At 39.3% G+C, this 17,596-nt stretch overlaps 1 protein-coding gene across 5 annotated transcripts in view; it reads left to right on the top strand.

The window, feature by feature from the left end:
- The first annotated feature begins 1,065 nt into the window (after positions 1–1,065).
- LOC131676713 (hemicentin-1) overlaps positions 1,066–17,596 on the top strand; it is a 261,162-nt gene continuing 244,631 nt past the window's right edge. For 4 of the 5 annotated variants that reach the window (XM_058955976.1, XM_058955977.1, XM_058955974.1 and 1 more), the window contains exons 1-2: positions 1,067–1,488; positions 13,624–14,121. The gene's annotated coding sequence lies outside the window, so the exon portion shown is untranslated. Of the gene's footprint in view, positions 1,489–13,623; positions 14,122–17,596 lie in introns of all 5 variants that reach the window. The other variant, XM_058955978.1, reaches the window with a different exon arrangement.

Raw genomic sequence — 17,596 nt, 5'->3', positions numbered from 1 at the left:
CCGACACAGGTGCTTCGTTTATCGTGTATCGGTGCTTCGCATCGAGCACTGGCTTGGGGTGCTCATTTCAATACACTCGGTTGCGGTGGTAAAATGCAGCACGCGGTGCCGTGGCGTGTTTGGACATGCCTGGTATCCGAAGAGTTCTTCACTTCATCAGTTATTCCGCAAGGCAGCCATCTCGGACCTTTGATTTTGCTCCTATATTTCAACTCCAATTTCAATTGACTGTAAATGAATAAACAAATGAATACAACAAACAACTAATCACTTGTAGTATATTGTTATAATAGACCAACATATCCTGTAAGTGCGTTTGGCAAATTTAACTATATAGATAATGATCGAACCTTCATGCAAGATATTTCACCAGGGAAAAGAATTTTTCGCACATCCGACTATAAAGTCTTGCGATAAAAATCATCCTTTTTCACGTATAAACGATTGATCCATTTAATTCGCGTACAACGCCATTCACATCAACATATTTACCCCTATTACAAGCATTTGAGACAGTCATGTATATGAAAATTCCATTCCTCAAAATCAAAGTATTCAAAACCCCATTCCCAAACACGAAACAAATCCAAAAGCCCTTTTTCGTCGCTCATTCTTCTTCGCACCAATCCATCATCCAGTGACTATTTTTAGCATCCTCTGCGACGATTCTCGCTTCTCATCATTCCACCGTTCGTCTATCAGCAACATTGGATGTGGATGGTAAACAAAAACACGTGCTCGTTCGCTCACTACACATAAATTTTCCATTTCTCTCGCTCTCACCCCAGTGCAAGAACTGCTCGAATCTGAAACACGCAATCGCATCAATTTTTGTCGCAACAGCCGACCACTTGGAGGCGCTAGCATATAGCCATCGACTAAACTGCTCGACTATTCAACCATTCTCATTTAGCTCATCATCAGCTTCGCTGTGGTGAGGCTGAAAATGCTCGAGCGAGAGAGTCGTCCTTATTAAAACGTGATCACGCTCACCGTCGTCGTCGTCGTCGGCGTTGCAATCGTCACCATCGCCGTCGTGTATTTGTAGTAGGCTTATCCCAGCCGATTGCGCGTTCAGTCACGATCCGGGGCTTGTCGCGTGCGTATGTCGTAGTAGGCGCTTACCGCGCGATTGAATGTGTGCCATTTATCAGCGAGCGGTCCGGTGGCGATTATCGTCCGCGTTTCAACTTGACACTTGTTCAGTACCACCCCTTCTTGTTGGATGCTGGACGAAGAAAGGGTGCGGGGTGGCTCGAGGAAGGGGCTGAGTTTGTGTGTGCAGGATCGGGTTAGTGAATTCCGATGTGATGTGAAGCAGAGCGTCGTCACAGAAGCCCGTGTCGATTTACGACGCTCGATACTGCGTGTGGAGGCGGCAGCGGCTGCGGCAACTACTAGCTGCAGCCAGCGATTTTAAATTGGATTTTCCGCTTCCGGTTTGCTGTGCCCGAGAAAAAGCACTGGAGGCTGCAGTGAATCGTACAGGTTAGAAAAGAAAATGTCACCAATGAAGGATAACGTGAGAAGATGCGAAATAGGTTGTTTGTGGGGGAGGGGTAGGGGGGATGATTGTAGACACGACCAGGAATTGCATTTTGTTGAAGTGTGACTGTGTCCGGGAGTGTAATTGCGAGAAAAAACGGCTTAACGTCCGACCCGGCAGAAGAAGGTCATACCGCTTGGAGGATGCGTTGGAATGTGGCATAGAAAATAGATTTGATTTTTTTTCTGTGTATAATTTACGATGCCTACATGTTTGATGGCACACCGAGAGCGAGAACAGAGGAGACGCCCGGTACAGTTGATTTTCAATGCATAATAAGAAGCCTAGCAGGCTTGGAGTTTATGTTGTGTTATTCTGTTTGAAGGTTTGAAAACAGCAGTGTGCATCATGGAAAGACCTGTAGCTACGGAAAAATGGAAGATTTTAAAATGAAGAAAACTGGCACGCAAGAGAAAAAATATTTGTTTATGTGTGTGTGTGTGTGTGTGTGTGTGTGTGTTCATGTGTACTTTTCTATTAAAGGATCGTTGTAATCATTGTCGCGTGAAATATTTTTCCCTCCGGCGGCGCTCGGCCTGTACTCGTTGGTTGTTTTGTTATGCAAAACGATGATGAAGGTTGGTGTGAGGTTTAATGGGTTGCTTAGATGGAAAATGTGGTTGCTGTCTTTTATTTTTTGAACTTTCAACGAGTTCCACGGTAAATATGTGTTAATTAAACTGGACGTGTGTATTATGTATTATTTAATTTGAGCTGAAAATTGGAAACATGGTTTAATTGGCGTGAAATTGAAACTAAATGGATCGTACTTGTATAGGTAATGAATATTGAAAAGTGTTATAAAAAAGACCGGGTTTCCCAGCTAAAAAATCCAAATTTGAATGCAAATTCAAAATTGGCCGAAACTGAGAGCTTAGAAACACAGATTCGATCGATATTTCAATAAATTTTGAACAAATTTTGAATTAATCTTAAATACGAATCTTTAGACAAACTATTATTCAAGATATAAAAAATACTAATTTTTAAAAGTTCAAATATTTTTGAAAAATTTGCAACAAAATTTCACTTCCATCTACAATGAATTTGGACAATCTGTAACATACAAAACAGAAGAAGGTAGCGACTAAATTAACGTTCGTAGCACTACGTTGCTACCTATCCTGGTGATGGGTTGGTCACACTACATATATCTGACAGAGCACAGCCACCCACTCCAGAACAGACGCTGTTTCGAGCCGCTCTTTTTCCATGGAGAAAAGGCGCTCTCAGACGCGCTCAGAATAAATAATCTTACTTCTTATTAAAATTGCAGAGCTTTAGCTTTACTGACGACAAAACTTCATTGAACTTTTCAAAAATTTATTGAAATTTGCAGAACTTCACTGCAGTTTGTAAGACTTCACTGAAGCTTGCAGAACTTCAAAGAAATATGACGACCTTCGTAAAAGTTTACAGAAGTTTGCAAAGCTGCACTAGTTTTCGGAACTAACTCGAGTTTGCAGAAATTTTCAAAACTTTACTGAAGTTTCCAGAACGTCATTGAAGTTTTGAGGACCATGGAAATTTGCATAGCTTGTACAATTTTCTTAAAGTGCACCAAACTTTTCTATAAGTTTATTGATAAACGCAAAATTTTCCTGAAATAGGAGTCATATTCACGTCTAGGTCAGGAAGGTCACAAAGAAGCCACTTGGGACCGTTGATGTTATTGCTATTCTTCAATGAAACAGAAATCGAACGCGTCAGTCACGTGAAGGGTCTGGGAGTGATTCTTGATTCTCAACTTACGTTTAAACAACACGTATCCTATGCAGTTGGTAAAGCATTTCGAGCACTGGAATGCATCTTCAGGATAGCCAAAAAATTTACGGTAATTTATTCTTTCAAATCGATGTACTGCTGTCTATCGCGATCAATTCTAGAATATTACCCTGAAATGTGAAAATGTCGAATCATACGGAATCCCTTTGTACGTTTCGCGCTCTGTAGATTTCCGTGGAGAGATCCTGTCCGAATACCTAGCTATGGATCGGTGTCCGCTGATTCCACTGGAGCCCCTGTAGGTTCGAAGGAATACTGCAAAAGCTTTGTTCATCGCTGAGACTCTGCAAGGTCGCAATTTTGAAACAGATCAACATAACCGTCGCACCACGATCATAACGCAACAACATCAAGCTTCGATTACCATTCCGACGAACTAATTACAGTATGCATGGAGTCTAAAAAAAGATTTCAACCGGGTCGCCTCAGCTTTCGATTTCAACGTATATCGAAAAAATCTGCATCTACGATTTTCCAGACGTTTTAGTCGATCTGTTAACTACATTTGGCCTTTGCATTACCGTTCTCTTAACTGCATCCGCGGTATATTGCCAGAGTTGGCACGCTGTAATCTGAGCGTCATAGTTACACGGTGTTGTTTTAGGTTGAGCAGAGCCTTGGCCAAGGACCGGTTAAAGGCGCACTCCGTTTTTCTAAGAAATACAAAATTCTTCGTATTGATGTGTTTAAGGTTGTTTTCGTAAGCAACCTTAAAGAATTTTTTCAAACATCAGTTCAAAAGAAACATGTTTTTCGCCAACTCTTTGCAACTTTATATCTCGTTTGGTTTGAACATGTCAATGAGAAAATATTGAAGAAGATTGATATTTCGAACTGTCAAAGACAACGTTCACGATACTCAGGATGCTTTCTGCTTCTGCCCGAGCCAGTACAAAGTGATCGACAAAAGCAGTTATTGTTATATTGTGTGCTTTGTCAGCAGAACAAAAGAATCTGTTTCTTTAAATTCTCGTCGTTGTGATCTGTCGAAATATCGAATGAGTCGCAGAAGCAAGAAGTGCTGTTCCGGGCTAATACGGTGGAGACAGTTGCTGAAGGTGACAATGGAGGTTAAGCTTACGGAAGTTGCCTTTATCGAGCTAGTCTACCATGTCACGCATTCAGTGTTGATACCGTCCACAAAATTCGTTTTCATAACAACTTATAACACGTTGTTGTGTGATAACGTCAGAATCAAGATTTTCATTTATATAGACGATGAGAAAATCGATGCTCGGCTTCAAGATCTGACACCAGCTACTTGAACCGTGGCCATTAAATGATTGATGTCATATTGGGAAGAAATGGAATTCATTACGAAGGACACTACTTCCCGGTATGTCAAATGGTATTTTTGTAGAGAGGATTCGGGTGGATTGATCCTACCTGATCCTGAAGTACAAAATATAATGCGATAGTACCATAAAATTCTTTGGAAATCCACAGATCCCAAACCACAAATCTTTTACAAATTTGTGGCAGTTGTTATATATTGCCAATGGCGAAAGCTGCGTCAAGTACCTCAACATCAACAGCCAGCACCAACATTGCGTAAATTCGCACTTGTAACCCGTAAGCGCAAGAAGCAACAAAGAAAGCAGATGTTCGCAAACATGTGAAGACTACTATGTAGAAATGCACTCAATTTAAATTTCTGTATTATGTTAGTGCAATGTATCCGTAGTATAAACATTAGGCATCATACTCAAGCGAGCTAGGTAAAAAATCTATTTGCTGAGAACGATATAGCTGAGAAGACAGTTTTTTTTAATTTTGATTATAGAGGTTTTAACTGTAGGATCAATCGCCTCTTTTCGGGTTAGGGAAATCTCTTTAGAAAAATATAACCCTATTTGCGGGTTTGGGAATCGAACCCAGGTGAGCTGCGTACAAGGCAATCTATTTACCAACTACGCTATATCAGCCCGATTGAACGTAACGTAACGATACAGCGAACAGCCACCAATAGGCTATCGAGGAGAGCGACTAAAATGTTGCGACTGATTGAATGTATAAGTCAATAAGTTAAAGGATATCGTTTCGATTTCATGTCTTCAGTATGTGACAGTCTCCCATTCTATTTTATTATTCGCTATGGAACAAAATGATAGAGGTAATCAGCAGTAAGACTCAAGTACACCTCTCCTATCTTTTATATACAGTTAACACGAGTGCTTTCGGAATTGTGCTCTGATCCTCCCATTTCGTTTTGAATAAAATGATATTTTTAGAAAGCACTTTACGTCCTCGCTATCCGCGTACGATTTTGATGCGTTAGGTTTAACAGCTTTAACTGACATTGTTTCCCAAATTTATGGTGATTGTGGTGATACCAGATAAAAAAACAGACTCTGAATCGTTTTCCGCATCTACAGTTCGTCTGCCAGATCACAAAATTTAGAGCATATTTCGCCTTCGTTCTCTGGATTTTTTTCTGCTCCTCCCGAATAAGCTTCTGCTACACCTTGCAAACGTGTAGTCTAGAATATGTTATAAATCCAGGAGAATGCGTTTCGACTTCGTCTCTTCAGTACCGTGGTACTTGACTATTGTGTCAGATTGAATCTAGTTCAACATTGAAAACATTACTTGTGAACACACCCAACGACTTCTAATTTACGATGTTTCATAAATGCTAAATAGAATATTATTTCAAAATCGCTTTCGTGTATGGCACAAAACCTACTTATGTAACTTAAATATCCATTAATGTAACTAGAGCAAATTGAACAACAGAAAACATATTTCAGGATTTTTAGTTTCTATTGTCTTAGTTTTGGAATTATTTTCACTAAGAACGTTTCAAAATTTCATTCAGTTTCTATTGACTATCTCAAGACTTCAGAATTATTCAATTCATGCAATTTTTTAAGTAGCCTCCCCCCCAAACAAAACACTAGCTACAGACCTGAACTGACTTCAAATATTGTAATTATTTTATTTCAGCAACACATGTTCTGTCACTGCCGCTGCTGTCTGGCACTTTAGGGTCAGCCGATACAATTATTTGGTCGAGTAAGCCACACCCGTACTCTATTCGTTTCGAACAAGGCGTCTGCGGTTCAATTCTATTAGCGCGTTCGAGACTTTAATCATGCCAGGAATTCTTGGAAAAATCGAATTGCGGCCATTTTGTTAATAATAAGGTTCTCTAAGCCAACGCGACGAGTTACTGCTGCAGAACGCATATGATACTCGATTAAACTCCCGATTATTTGGAGATGGTTTAGTTGAAACAGGCTGCCAATTTTTAAAACTAGAACCAATTAAGTTAGGTGCTCAATCAATGAGTGAGAATTATCTTCATTAAAAAAAAAAGGTTTTGAAGAATTTCAGATTTTTAATGAAGCAATTTTTTTATCATGAACCAACTTGTGGTAAATATTAAAAAGAAATATTTAGGCTGATTTCCTTTTTTAAGTTTTAACATAGAGATTCAGAACAAAATGTAGACATGTTCAGGAAATCATCTTTTTTTTGTCAATTTCGGAACGAATTCTAGTCAAAATTTGGTCAATTGGTGTACGGTTCAGCTACTAGAAGAGTGGCTTGCCTCATATCACTTGAGATCCCGGTCATGTCGCCCTGAAACTTGTGGTCTAGTGTATATGAGCGATTTTTTAGAATGGTCCTACAGAAAGCATGAACCAAGGCTGCTAGCACCGATACTAGGGACTAGAAGAATTCATAATTGCGTGGAAACACGCGTTTTTATAATCATACTTAAGATCGCGTTTATAAATTCGTAGGTGTTAAAAAGCTCATCTAATCATAGGGGTGTTTTTATGTTCGCGAGATCACGGTTGTTAATCTTGTGTGGATGATTGCAATTTCATGTTCACGTTTATGACCAATGTTGTATTATCGCTCAGTGCTCTAGCGTTTGTATGTTAATGAGTTTAATCGCCTGATCGTGTATAACCGCTTACATATTCGCATGGGCTTTTGAATCTTGGCGCGATTTTGAGTGTATTGCTCAGATCAAGAAGGGAATGAATTTGCCCATATCACTAGAGTATTCGGTCATGGCACTCTTAGATTTCTAGTGTAGATAAGTCGATTTTTTTTGGCGAGGCTTGCGGACGTGACCGATTCATGACCACGTGGAAACGGGCGTTGAAATAATCGCACTCGAGACCACGTTGATGAATTCGTTGACTATTCATCGGAAGAATTTCATGATTGCGACATCATGGGCATACATGTATGAATGATCGCCTTTACGGTCTGATTTGTACTATCGCAAAAGCTCGAGCGTTTGTACGTTACTGTGTGCGTTCTTTTTATTATGTGGGCGTTTGTATTCTGAACACCATAGAAATAGTACAAGCACCAACCATTTGCTTAACTATGGTTTAGGCTGGAATAGTAAAAAAGCATGCAGCATAAAAAAGGCCCTATGAGACGGTCTCGATGCACCACTATCGAGACATAATGCAATCAACCTATTAATGCAACATTCCGAGAGAGATCAATTTGAAATACCAAAATTATTTACAATAGAATATTGATGGCTATTTTCCTAGTTGACACTTTAAATGGAGATTTGCGAAGAAGCTGCACAGTGGCACGACTTAGAACAAAAGGTGGATCAAAGTCCAAACTTTGCCGTATCGGTTCAAATAGGACGATTTTATGTAATTTTGGTACGCTGAATTCGTTTTTGATATTAAAACATTTCAAAAATAAGCGTTTACTAATCATTAGGGTGTCTCAAAAATATTTTTTTTCGAAATCGTTCTTAAAATTTTTATATATTAATTTTCGTGTGCTAAATCGTTTTTGATATTAACACATGCAAAAAAAATTATACGTTAGGGTGGCTCAAAAAATTATTTTGTTGTAAAGGTTCAAAAATTTGTTTAAAGAAGTTTTTGTGCGCTGAATTTCTATTTTAATTATAAAAATAGCAATTAACTTTACTACTTATTAGAGTGGCTCAAAAGTAAATATTTTGTCTTCTATAATGATTTTTTTCAATACATATTTTGGAATTTATTTTCCATATTGAAACGAATTAATGGACATCTCATTATGAAGCTTCAGATATGACTATTTTGTTTTTACGGATCAAATAAGATGTTCGACTAATTTTGGAACATTTAATTCATTAGTGGGTTACTTGATATGAAAGCTACATTTTCTATCATTTTCAAAACAAACATTTTGAGCGTCTTAGTGGAATGTTTTATTGCATTCACTAATCAACAAGATGGTCAACGTTTTATTTTCGTAGGTGTGTTTTAAGTTACTTAGATTGCTTATTTCATATCTTAAATGAAAATAAATCCAAAACCCTTTTTTCGTGTATATGGTTCATTTAAAAATGGTGTTATTTTATTTGGATAATATCGCATAACCTTAAGCTATATCAGTGCTATACAAATTCGGATCAAAATACTCTCACCAAACGACTAGAGCTCAACTGTAATTACTCTATTTGACAGTTGTTGCGCAAGTTAGCAAGAAATAGTTCCAGAAACATTTTATAACCTATTTCAGATGGTTGAAAATTTTTACTGATTTTCAAACATTCTTAATGCCTCTACCATTTAAAAAACATTTCCCACTCGGCTCCTTACTCTTGATCACTAGTAAAACCCTTATTCATCATGCTCTCAATACTATTTGACAGTTGTGCATGTATTCGTGTCATTATTCTAGCTATAAAGTGATTATTCAAATTCAATATCAGTAATAACCATGCGTCTCCATTCAGTTTTTTTTTAAATTTTGACTGCTTATCGCAAGTTTTCGCAAAACTAGCATATACTCATTTTAAAGAGAAAATTAAAAGCTTTCCAATAAGTATAGTGTGATCACGGGCATTCACGGGCGTCGTTGTTGTTATCGCATTAGAAGTTTGAATTCAATAAAAATTTATGACAATCAGTTATCTAAACACTAACTAAACCAACTAGTGACTTATTTTTGGCGATTTTATGATGTAATTTTATCACACTGATAATTTTGGTGAAGTAATGCAATGCATAAAATCAACCATTTCTTTGAAAAACGAAAATAATCGGATGTAGTTCCTATGGTCAAATTATGCAAAAACACCTGAAATATGCCTTTAAAAGCTGCCAAAAATTCATTTTACGTTCAAATCACTTAAAATCTTGCAAAAATGTCCCCGATGGCTCAGCTGATAGGAGAAAAATACTAGCGAGAATATCGCATAACATTCATATATGGACTTAAATCCGGGCTCGTCCCACTGTGAGCTGGTGTAGCTAAGTTTAATTAAACCACGACATTAAAGATGTTTACAATACCGTCTATCCAATTAGCATAGGGAAGCGAAAATTACGAACAAAAATTATAATTAAATTGGAAAAAGCTTTTGACAAACTTAAAATGTTCATCTCGGACAATTTTTCGTAAGAGGCGATTCGTCTTAGTCTCATCAGTATATGGCAGTCGACTTAACCACCACATGAACGTTAATCATTTTGTATTTACGAAACATCATCCGTTGTCAGTCGTTTGCTTGGAAATACAAGTAGTGTTAGTTATGGGGTTTAGCATTTGTGTGGTGAATGTCGGCATTGAGATTAAGTAGAAACGCTAATTCTAAATTACCGAGAGTTACAAATATTGTGATTTTATGCCAACAAATGGTTTGAAGCAATGAATTTGTAACGAACTTCCAATAACATACGAACAATTTGAATGAAATGAAATTGTGTTCAAGCAACGATTCCGATAGGATCTAGCCAAAAGCAAATTTCATTATAAATTTTCACTTTTACAAAACGGAACGGACTCACCCGATTTGTCCCGTTTGTGGGACAGCATTCCAGTAGCTCACCCCATCGTCACTTATTGATCCTACCAAACAATGCAAGAATAATCCAACCTTTTTAATAACCATTACGAGTACAGACCCCGGTTACATTGCGTGCGGAGGGCAAATATTGGTTTTCACAGTATAAACCAGTGTTAAAAAGATGGGTGGGTAATGTCTGCGACATAACCGGAGAGATGTAGAATACATAAGGAACACGTTCTTCAAATATGTTGATACTCATTGGAATTTTCGGACTAAAGGTGATTTGGGCGAGGAATATTTCAAATTATTCTTTACAAAAATGATGGTGGTCCTGAAAAGGTACCAGTTTTGTTGGCGTTGTTGGCCTTGGTGAGGGAGATGGCTAACGATGAAATTAATTGTTAGCATGAGGAAGTCGCGTAGTACTGGCCAATGGAAGAACAGATAATAATTGATTCCTGAAAATCAATTTTTCTTTATTCATGTAAATTATACATACTTACAAATCTAACAGAAGATTCCTGATCATATTTCTGAATCATTAGTGCGAACATTGTGTAATTTGGTTAAGTACAATGAAAGTTACAAACTTTCCAAACTCGACCTTCTGTTCCTTCAGAAATATTGAAATGGGGTGTCTATATTAAACCGTTAGTCGTGATCACAATAAAAAAAGATGGGTGGGTAATGTCTGTCACATAACCGGAGCGTCGTGATTTCAATTCGAGACGTTAATTTAAATCTAATAATATTCAACAGAATCACGTTTGAATGGGAAATTTTCAAATAATTCTCTATGGTAATAATGGTGGTTCTGAAAAGAACCTTTGGTATCGGCGTTGGTGTTGATGGTGATGCGCTGGATCGTTGGATATTTTTGGCATGATAGTTACGTGCCTAGCGAACTGTTTTGTAGCCTCGAACAAAACGACAAGACTGGCTTCTTCGGGTACCATTACGGCTGAACTTTATAAACTTAGCTCGACTTTGAAATCCTGCACAATCTCACGAATCAGACACTAGTAGAGCCATTTTGTTTGCTACTAGCACGGAGCTGCACAAAAAAATCATATGCAGTTAGTTCACGGGGGCTGCCAAAAAGCTTGAATAGAAGCATGCGACTTCAACGTTTCTCTTAAACACATGCAACAACACATTCGTTTTGGTAATACTGATAATAACAGTAGAAAGGAATGGAAAAGCAGTGCACGAAACGAGCGAGAGGATAATTTAATTTTTTTTTCCATGTGCAAGCTACTTCTTTCCACACAACGTATTATGTTGCTTGTTGAAAATTTGCTACACACCTTAAAATGAAAGTTTCAGTTTAACTCTCGCTAGAACACAATTGATTGGTCCTGAAAAGAACCGTTGCTTTTATTGTAATTTACGCCCACTCCCACAAACCGACCAAGTAGGCATCACTGGCTTCATTACGGCTGAGTTTTGTAAGCGTAGCTCGACTTTGAAGTAATACACAACCTTACGAACCAGACGCTGGAATGTTAGCCAGCGGATTAGTTGCTCCGTTGCCCTTTAGTTGGGGCGAAATACTAGCATGGCGATAGTTCCTGATCGGTAGTTGGTTGCGATGGGCCACCAGTAGCTGGGGCACTTTTGCGGACCGTAATCATCGCCAACTGCTTTCCTCCGGTGGACTGGCTGCTTGCTAGTGCTTGAACGAATACGAATGATGAGAAAAACCAACCGACCAATATTCATATATGAAAACACGAGAAAGCACTACTATCGCTCTCTCGCTCGTTTTCGTGCCATTCCTGTGCCTTTCCTTTCCGTTCGGCTACCAATACTAGCATAACCAAAACGAATATTCTGTCTTTCCATCGCCTTCAATCTAGTGGCCAGTGCTAGCAAACTTGCATGTTCAGTTTTTCAATAACAACATTCCAACAATATTTTCAAAGAATGTTGCAGATTTGAAAAGAAGGAAGGAGAAGATTTTCGCAAATTTAAATTCTTTTGTCTTATTTGTTAGCGCTGATAAAGGCTATTTAGTTTGCTACTAGCAAGGAGCTGCACAAACAAATCGATTTATGCAGTTAATCAACGGAGGCTGCCAAAAAGTTCGAATAAAAGCATGCGACTAGTGTACTTTGCACGTTCTATATTTTATCAATACTAGAGAGGAACAATAAAATAATTCAAATTGTTATAGCGACATGCAATTGTGGCAACACTGGCCATGAGATGGTGGGGGAACACGCACATTCGTTTTAGTTATGATGGTAGTAGCAGCAGAAAGGAATGGAAAAGCAGTGCACGAAAACGAGCGAGAGAGGATAATTTAAATTCTCTTTCTTTCTTTCCACACATCATATTTCTTATATAGCTTTCTGAAAATTATTTGTTATGCACCATAAAATGTAAATTTCAGTTTAACTCTTATTACAACACAATTAATTGGTCCTGTAAAGAACCGTTTATTGTTTTATTGCGGGAGCATAATTCAGACGCACTCCCCGCGGACGCGGTGAGCCCGTTTAACTCTTATTAGAACACAGATTAGTTTCTCTGTTGCCCTTTAGTTGGGGCGAAATTCTTGCAGGGCGACAGTTCCTGATCGGGTTGCGATGAGTCACCAGTAGCTGGGGCACTTTTTCCGCCGTCGTCATCGCCAACTGCTTTCCTTCGGTGGACTGGCTGCTTGCTAGTGCTTGAACGAATACGAATGATGAGAAAAACCGACCGACAGATATTTATATAATCGCGCTAATATGCACTACTATCGCTTTCTCGCTCGTTCTCGTGCCGTGCATGAGCCTTTCCTTTCCGTCCGGCTTCTAATGGCCTAACCAAAGGAATATGCCGTCTTTCCCCCACCAACTGCTCTCGTCAAGCAACCCAATGCGAATAATCATAAAACAATCGTGTAGTGGACCTATATATAAACTTTTCATTATTTTATTGCTCGGTTGGTCCACCATTTTGACGGCTCTGTGCGGAATGGGCTGAAAAATTTCACTTTTCCGAGTCGTTTTCGAAAGATTTTTCAAAACACATTTTTTTGTTATTAGTGCATGTTATACATACTTCAAATTTTAATACAGCATAGAGGAACATATTTGCAACAAATTGGCCTAAAAATCAAATCATTCTGTTTAGTATGATAAAAGTTATTAACGTTCAAAATCTGACGCGGCGCCGCAGCCGATATTTTGAAACGGGACCCCTATATTGAAACCTTAAATGTATTCTACATTAAAATAAATCAACGCTTGCCAAATCTATCATGGACTATCCGTGAACGGAAGCGACGGGAATGATGGAATACATTTCGCCAATTTCCGTTCCACAGTTTGGACACAACCGTGAAAGCCCGGTGGTATTAAGGACCCTCCTCCGTTCCGACAGTGAAAAGTGCTCTCCTAGCCCCCCTCCCTTACTCACAACAGTCAATCGTCAGCCAGAGTCAGTCGATCCAGTGCACCGATAATCCGACTTGAGCTTAATGTTCGAATGGTGTTTTCTACTTTTTTTTTCTTTTTTCTCCCTACAGGAGCTCGAACCGGTTTGGAAAATAAATGTTAAATTGGATAACAATAAAATTGATAAAGTAAAGAATCAATACAAAGTTTGGCAGCCTCAGAACGGAAATGTGTTGTTGGTGTACAATTTAATTAAGTGACTTTCGTGTAAACACCCCGAGCGCAATTCGTGAATTTTAAAGCATAGGAAGTAGCGCTGTTTGCCAAACACCTGAAACCTGTGGAAAAAACCGTTCACACTCCGACTGACAGAAGTGGGTTTATGTGTGTGTGTGTTTGAGTGTGTTTTGAAGTGGACCCGATCAGATTCGGATAAATGGATTATGCGGAAAATTTGAAAATTCTGCAAACAGACCATCAATCATCGTCGTCGTCAAGCTTCCTCCCGTAGCCGTCGGTTTTGGTGACTGACAACGGTGACAGGGGATTCTTCCGGGAACGAAAAACCAACCCCTCGGAGTGGATTATCGATTTGTGTGCAGGTTCCGAGTCGAACCATGATGGACCAGGTAAGCGTGAATTTACGATAACGTTTAGTTTGGGCGTGCTGGTGTGTAGGGTGGTTACTATTTCCCACGTCCGAAATCTGTCAAAATAAGATGGAAACCCGGCAAAACCCGGTTTGTTTCAATTTCGGTCCGTTGTCCGTGGCAACGGATGTTTGTTGTTGATTTTAAGAAAGTTTCCATTCGTGTAATCCGATACAGGTGAGTATCAGCTACCCACCCTACCGGGATCGAAGGGTGCTCTGCGTTTGGTGTGTTATCTATTCTAGTCCGTGTGCGCCCGGTCGGGAAGCCGTTTTCGAGTGATTTATGCTACCGTCGCTATCTTTTGTTCCGTCGTGTTCGATTGATGTCTTTTTATCTTACTTTTTTTTGTTCACCCAAACGATTCATGTATTTGTGTATGAAGGCATTGAATCATGATTTCAGCTTCGAGGAAAACTTAAGATATCCTTTTAAAGTTGTCTTATCTTCTGTCAGGGACTTCCAGGAGAGGTGAAAAAGGTGGAGCAAACTGTGCGAAAAAAATTCCGGGAATCTGCATCGGAAACGGGATTCTTCTCGTGCGAGAAAGGTATTCAACTTTTATTGTGCACATATGTTGCTAACAAACCGACACTGAAATCGGATTGGCGTATCCATAGGCCGATGACATGCTTACGCGATTTGCGAAGCGGTAGCGGTAAGCGAAGCGAATGCGTTAGACCTATCTCTTTGGTGTGTGCATGTAGAACGCGCAATACTGTCATAGTAAAAGCGGGGCGAACGCGGCAAAAATGCTCAGACGCGTCCGCAAACGCTTCGCTTTCCGCGTCAGCTTGTCATCGGCCATACACCCTTGGGCGAAACGGCGTCGGTCGGGCACACGTGCGGTGGTTTTTGGTTGGGCGTTACTGCGAAAATTGAGTACCGTCTTGAGGTGATGATTCGTTTTCGTTATTTTTACGGTGGGAAATGATTTCACTGTTTGAGGTGGGTCTTGATAAGGGTCGCACTTGTTTACATATTGCAGGAATGGGAATATGGCAGCCGGGTCGAACTGTGAAAAAACTGCTTCACATCAAAGCAGTCACTGCTTTGACACTAACGACACCGGCGATGTCAGATATTATACAAACTGTTGCTTCTTAAACGCTTTATGTTGAATACAGGTTTCGATCGATACAAAGTGTAAAAAAAGGATTTATATAATTGACAGAGAAAATATTCAACTCTGTGGCGTAAAAAATAGTACGAGGCAAGCAGGGATGACTTTTGAGGGAGCGTCATCAAAACAAAGCAAAAGAACTACATCAAAAGCCTCCTTTTCCGATTAATTAGAAGCTTATAGAGAAAATTTCATTTGTTTGGAAGAAGGACGGATTTTGTTTTAATGATCTTCTTGACTAGATGCCTTCGAAAAAGAACTATTGTCGCATTAAATGACTTTTCCGCGTTTTTAAATTCGTGAGCACTAACACGTTTACTTAATTATCGGGAGGATTTCATGATTACGAGATCATGGGACTAGGTATGTGTGATTGAACGCGTCCACGGCCGGATTTGTATTATCGTAAAAGGCTCGAGCGTTTGTACGTTACTGTGCGCACTCTTTTTAACATAAAAAACCCAATTAGAACCTAAGCCTGGCAAATGCTATCTGGTGACTTATCGAAAGTATTGGAGAAATCGGTATACTTAATGTCAATCTGAAGTCATGATTGTAATGATTTGATGACGAAAGATATGTAGCAAACGAGATTTGCGAAAGTTGATCGTTTGGACATAAAACCGTGCTGGGCAACAGATAAGTATCTAGAACACTGTAATACACCAATCGGAAATCGGATTTGGAATCGGATCGGCGAACGTGTAGTGAATAGAATATTGGAGATATCCATGCCGTTGGGGGAAGACGTAGCAGCAATGTTGTGTTGAGCAGAATGGCTCATTATATCAACATCAGCAAAAATAAAGCTAGTCTCTGGCACTGTAGCAGCAAGCAATAAACTTTTCTTTGCGCTTGTCCTTGAAACAAGTGGACAGTTTGAAGCGAAAAGAAAGGATACTGGAACGTCAATTCTCGTAATGGTTGAAAAGTAAAACACTCGGATCGGTTACCACGCCGTCGATCTCGACATTGCGGTTGGCCATCAACACCCTGAGTTTTTCTGATCGAAGTTACGGTCCGAATAATGTCTCGAAATTAAAAAAAAATCATTCTTGTACCCTCTTTGAAGCAGAAGTAAAAAAAAGGAATCTGACAGAGTTGACTGGATAAAAGCTCAAGCATTGTGGAACGTTCTGACTTTTCCCTTTTTTACTTTCGTTTGTTTATTACCAGCATAACCATGGTACCTGCCTTTAGAAGTTCAATTAGAGTCGGTCATGTTCAGATTGCTGAACCTGAAACCCGGACCAAACATACTCGCTTTTTCGAACATCTTTACTTCAAGAGACGATACTTCAGATGTTTTCAATAAAATTGTTAATATGAGCGCTTTTCCGTTACCCCAAAACTGGTTGAACACTTGGTGAAAAAAACTGAAATACTCTTTTTCTCTCTCGGAACATGCGGCTTTCTAGCAATTGTTCTAGACCGCTGTATCACTGCTTTGGCAGAACAGTTGCAGTATGATTTGAAGTCGATCATTTTAGCAAGTGAAATTCCCTCTCATTGATTGCCTTTAGTACCCCTTATGACCCGCGGAACAAATAGGAAAATGAATGCAGACCCCGGTGAAGATCGTATCGTCCGACACTACATTTAATGACCATTGGGTTAAACACCGTCCTCGGCGATGGACGTCTAACGCAATCGCTTTTAACCCAGCCCATTCATTGACTGAAACAAAGTGTCCTTAATACAGCGAATCCTGTGCTGCAGCAGTTCTTCGTGAATCAAACTCGCACAGCGGTAACCACACCGGCGATTGCGACTTCACGTGAGGGGACGCAGACGCGATCAATACCCAATATGATTCAAGAGATTCGATGATGGCTGATTGTTTCGTAAGCTCTCTTGAATTATTTGAAAGATTCATTCCTTATCCCGCTTTGGGCGGGATCAACTATCAACCGGGGAGTTTTGGCCTTGATAGCAGTAGTTTCGGGCTGAATCTTTAGAGTCGGTTTTTATTCTGATTCTCGTGTCTTTCGATATTTCATTCTTCGGGTCGAGTTTGAATATCATAAATTTCAAACTCTCTGGTTCGGATTCGTTATAATATGAAATTTCGGGTTCGTGTTGTCCACGTTTAAAATTCTCGGACTCGTGTAATTTGATATTTTATTCTCAAAAACGAATCACAGCTATCTAAAGAGCTCTTTATCTGAGTTTGAGAAAAATTGGTAAAATTTTTAATCATCAAATTCGGTGCTTTTTCAGCTCTGGTCCCCTATTTTGAAATTCTTCGGTTGGAATATGTGAGGTTTTGAAATGTCGGGGGTTCGCGTTATTTGATTTTAAAATTTGGTGGCCGAATTACCTTAAGCCAAA

This window comes from Topomyia yanbarensis, chromosome 1 (assembly GCF_030247195.1).
Source record: "Topomyia yanbarensis strain Yona2022 chromosome 1, ASM3024719v1, whole genome shotgun sequence".
NCBI lineage: Eukaryota > Metazoa > Arthropoda > Insecta > Diptera > Culicidae > Topomyia > Topomyia yanbarensis.
This window is presented reverse-complemented; position numbering and strand designations above follow the sequence as displayed.